Below are 6000 nucleotides of genomic sequence, written 5' to 3'. Positions count from 1 at the left end.
AGTCAGGGCAACAGGGGACCCCACCAGTAGGGTCGGCCCGACAGAAGATTTCAGCAGCGGAGGCTTCCATGCCCTAAATGTGGGAGGATGCACTTTGGGTCCTAGAGGATCGTTCCGCAAGCTCAAGAGATACCACCACAAGCGAAATGCTATGGACCCATCACACAAAGGAGAACCAAACGCACAAAATCAACACAAAGGATCATATCTCATCATAACTCCACTGCGATGCGTGACTCCATCCAAACACCGATCCACATGAAATACCTCGAGTCATAATGCTCAAAATCAACAACCATACGCAGAAGAACAACAAACACACGAAGTGCATAACCATAACCATGGAGAAATGGATAGCACATAGGAAAGGACCATAACAAAGCGCAATCAACCGTTCAACACCCCAAGAACCATCTTGCTCGAATTCCACCACAAGGCCCAAACAAAACTGCATCATGTGTGTAAATAGCCAGGAGTCTCACAACCCATTGCAGCATAGAATAGAAATACATGGAACCAAATAGAAACGACTAAGATCAACTCTAAATGAGGACATATCCTTCAACAATAGTTGTGCTGAGTAAACAAATCCGACCAACTGTAGAATGCATATCCTCATTAGGCCTTCCAATGGGCTCCAAAATGAACTCCGACCATCCACAAATAGATAAATAACCATCCAAAATTCCACAATAACCTAACCATAACACATACTATTAGCTATCTAACTTTGGCTATATCTTCACAGTCTGCAACCAAGAAATAATCTACCTCTGAGAACACCCAGTCTCCAAATTCCTAGAATACCATAATCACCATATCGGATCCCAATCCGATCACTCAAGTAATAGACACATCCCTCATACACAATCATTCCACGAGAAATACTTCCATAATTCTTCCATGTCACATATCAAAATCTGAACATCAGTAGTCGATCAACCATGCGATTACCGTAATACCAATCAAGAATATGCAAGTCAAATCACAGTGTGCCTTTCTGAATACACGCTCTTCTCAGGTGATACCAGATAGTGCCAATATTCTTTTAATCATCTGAAATGTAAAAATGCTATCTATAACTGATGACCTTCCTTTCGAACAAAACCGTAATCTCATACCTGCAACCTCAATCCCACATGTAGTACCACATCTATCATGCCATCATATGAAAGCACGAGAACCCCATAATTAACCCTGAGTCACAAGTAGGATACATACTCAATCAGCCAAAAACCTTCCACCTAATCCCATCATGGAGAAAATCACAGCGCCACAAACTCTCCATGTCTGTAGAGACCATCAATCTCAAGTCGTGGTAGAAATTGCTGAGAACTCTTTGAAACCCATTTGCACATAACCAAACCGTCATAACTGAATTCTTCTAACTCAACCAAGTCATGTAGGTCGCCAAGCTCAAGAGTATTGTGACAAAATTGCTGTAAAGCCTTACCACATCATAAGAACCAAAAGAACCAATCATATCCATTACTATGCTGATCTAACCTACTGCCAAGCTGTCCTATTTCTCCAAGATTCTTCCGAATTGCCTTCAGGTTAACACTTCTCCTTGCCAGTATGAAACAATCCTTACCCAAAACTTACCACAAGAGATCCTAGCATGAAACCATGTCACCCATAAGCCACTGCATTCCCTCTTAATCACCTGATAGTACCACAACCAAAATGTCCACTCTAAAGAGATCTTATGTGAATCTGAAGATGTTTCCTTAACCTTTCTGATACTGAAATGTTGAATCCATAATGATACAGAAATATTGCGAGTCCCGACACCATCCAGTCCAAATATCAAATCTTAGTCTTTTACAAATCCAAAAATACCTTAAGTGCCACATATGAATCTTGAACCCATTAGAACCTTCTCGAAAGTCATCCACTCTGCTCTAATCTCAATTACACTGCTCAAACGAGCCAAACAACCTATGCTTCATTAGCACACCAACACCCAAAGAAGTAACCCATCTTAATGCAACCAAGTGACTCTTTTTTCTTAGCACATTACATCAATCACGAATAATAACCCAAATCATTCCAAGATTTCCATATATCCATAAAGTGTAATACATCATGCGTCCGAAAATTTCCTTACCTGAGTCATCCTCAAAACTAACCCTGTAAGTCATGACTGATCCTCAAATATGCCTCAGACCGAAACCAATACAACATATAACCATGCAATCTAATTGTCAATAACAGATTCCCCCACTTGGCTAGAAGCCATACAACATAGCATCTGATAACCCACAATACCTTTACCCCATAACTGCCATGATCTCGCTCCATAATCCAGCCAAATCCTTCATGAACCCATGTAACACTAATCATAAAAATACCTCAAATCATCTGCTAGGCTCACATTCATCCTTGTGACAGTCAAGCCAACTTCCGCAAGCGATCCAAAATCAAATCACAACACATGTAACCCACTAGTAGAAAGAAACTCTCCACAAAATATCATAAGAATCGCATATACGTAGACTGCCCTATAGGTGATAACCCACCCGCTTGGCCTCAAACTAGAATCACTCGATGACCCTATCATGGTCACAACTACCATGCAATTGATTAATCCTCCCGAGTGTGAATTCTTCAACCAGACATAAGAATACCCTTCATTCCACAAACGAACAACTGAAAGATACCTAACGCAATAGTAACTAAAGACTGTACAACACATAAAGACATAAATCAAGCATCCATAGATCTTTCACATCCCAATCAGAATTCTTCGCATCACATCTAAACCATCTAAGATCATCATGTAGTCACATAATACCCACCATATAGCTATCCAACCACTCACTAAGTCATCAGTCCTACTCCTAGGGACACTACCGGACCTGTAAGTCCAAATTCACATACTCACACAACTGAAACCATCGAGCCCAAGTTGCGGTCAAAACCCGACCTCAAGTCCTCCAGACTGGAATATCCCCACAACACCTAGAATACATCTCGCACCTCATCCATGGAATCACAAGCCGTCGATGCACAGTCAATATCGAATGCTTAACATCACGTACGAGTGAGTGGAAGGAATTGAAAGTGATATGCTTAAACTAGAATCAATGCTGCAAGATAAGGAAAGAAAGATGGGAAGTTTATCCTAGATTCCATGTAGCCTCTCAAAGATAGGTATGGACATAATCAAACCGATTTGCAAGACCCTACTAGACACTTACTCATGACTCGTAGAACCTATGAACCTAGAGCTCTCATATCAACTTGTCACGACCCAAAATTCAACTAGTCGTGATGGAACCTAAACCAACCCGCTAGGCAAGCCAACTAACAATCAACACAATCCAAATGAGATTAATAAGAAAATAAATGATGAATTAACTGAACTTTTATACAACAACCCAAGGATTAGTAGTACAAGTCACGAGCCACTAAGACTTAGATTTACTAAGCCTGTATGAAATAATACAACATCTGTCTGGAATATACATAAGCAAAATTTAAAATCTATAACTACCAAGGAAGAGTGGTAGCTAATTCGTAAGGTAGGTACATCTTCAATGCCAGCTCCCGCCATACACAGCAGCATCAACTCCCAAATCTACACGCAAGATGCAGAAGTGTTGTATGAATAGAATCGACCCCATGTACTAAATAAGTATCATAACTAACCTCGGCGAGGTAATAGAAGCAATAAATATAAATGATACTCGCTATCTCCTGTACAATTCATAAATTCCAACAAGTATAGAACAAAAATATGATTAAATCATAAAATCACAGATAAAACCACCTTGGTGCTCACATATTTTCTCAATGCATTGAGCTCAGTCAACAATCCAGCTTATAAAAAAGATATCCAAATAAATAAGGTAAACAACCAAGGAAATTGCTAGTACAAAAGAAATGCAATAACCAAATATCAACCTGTTGCGGTGCGTAACCCGATCCAAATAAAAATCACATCACAGCTCTCAGTCCCATATCATAATCTTGGTAACCGAACAAAATCAATAACTAGCACTCCAAGATCTCACATCAACCAGAAACCCGTCGGTTTCTCATAATCCGCGTGTACACCATCAAGAGAGAAACATGAGAGGGTGACCCTAGGGGGATGGATCCATATCCACACGCAGCACGGATAATTCAACGTGCTATCAGGCTGGCGTGGTCACAGGCTCAATATCATAATCCACCTGGAGTGGTCACAAGCTCAATATCATAATCCTCTTGGCCACTGTCACATGCTCAATATCACGGATCCACACGGAAAACTTACGTGTTGCACGAACAACTCACATGCTAATAATATCAACCGCACGGACAACTCACATGCCAATATCACAATCCGCCCGGCATGGTCACATGCATAACAACACAATCCACCCGGCGTAGTCGCAGTCATAACAACATAATCCGCCCGACATGGTCACAAACATAACAACAAATCCGCCCAGCGTGGTCACAGGCATAACAACATGATACGCTTGATGTGGTAATAAGCATACTAACACAATCTGCCCGGCGTGGTCACATGCATAACAACACGATCCACCCGCGCATGGTCACATGCATAACAACACGATTCGCCCGACGTGGTCACAGGCATCCAATACAAATCATATCACACAGAAACAAATATACAAGAATACATGTATATGATCAATGAATATTAGATTTCATGCTCCTGGACTGAAATAAATGACATGGTAAGGTGTATGCATGTGCAAAGTGTGATATCATAGCTCAAATCAACAAATTCATCACGGAAATAGCAATCACCAAGTTCATTCAGGGGATTAGCCTCTATGTAACCTCAAACATAGATCAAATAGTTCATAATAGGGTTACAAATATGAAAAACATCACAGCATAAAGCTTTAACAATCAATTCAAGGTATGTTATAGCCTATGCACTACCCCGAGCATGGATAAATACCCTGGTGCTCGTACATGGGCTCAATCCCCACACGTATGCGCAACCATAGCACGTAGCTATCATACATAACTCAGGAAACTAGTACCTCAACCAAGTTTAGATAAAATACTTATCTCCAGTAAGCCAAATCAAATACTAAGCAAGCCAAACAATACTCTAGAAATCCCATCCCTTGTGAATCGACCTCCGAATGGCTTGAAACTAGCCAAAGCAACTCAAAATCATCAAATAATACCAAAGGAAACAATCCCAAATGATAAAGGTCGAATCTTTAATCAAATACTCAAAGTCAACCCGAGCCCGCACCTCAGAACCCAACAAAACTCACAAATTCCGAAAACCCATCCAATTGCGAGTTTAACCATACTAATTTCACTCAAGTCCAACTCCGAATCGATGCTCAAATCTCAAATATTCTCTTTAGAAAAATTTAGACAAAAAAATCCAATTTCTCTTTTGAAACTATCAATCAAATGCCAAAATCAAAGATGGGATCATGTAATATAATCAATTCGAGTAGAAAATACTATCCCCAATCCATGTGTTCCTGTCCATAATCGCCCAAATCCGAGCTCCCAACTCAAAATATGATAAAATGAGCTCAAGGTTCGAAATAGAGTACTTTATAACACTACTTCAGGGATACCCTTCGCGAACATGGAAGAATCCTCGCATTCGCGATGAACAAAATACACTGCCATAATATAACTCTACGCGTTTGCGGCACATCACTCTCAAACGCGATGAACAGTGTTGCTAGACCTTCGCGAACGCGTCACCTCCTGTGCGAACGCGATGAATAAAGCCTCCAGCTCCCTCACTGATACGCGAACACGTCCCTCAAGTCGTGAACGCAAAGAAGAGAAAAACCCAGCTCCCATAATACACTACATGATCACGGTTACTCCCTCATGATTGCGAAGGACATCAACAATATCAGAAAACCAACAACACAACATAAAGGAAAATAGTTCGAAATCCATTTGAAACACACCCGAGTCTCTAGGGACCCCGTCCGAACATGCCAACAAGTCCCAAAATATAACACGGACCTAATCAAGGCTTAAAATCACATA

Source organism: Nicotiana tabacum, chromosome 2 (assembly GCF_000715075.1).
Source record: "Nicotiana tabacum cultivar K326 chromosome 2, ASM71507v2, whole genome shotgun sequence".
NCBI classification, from domain to species: Eukaryota; Viridiplantae; Streptophyta; class Magnoliopsida; order Solanales; family Solanaceae; genus Nicotiana; species Nicotiana tabacum.
This window is presented reverse-complemented; position numbering follows the sequence as displayed.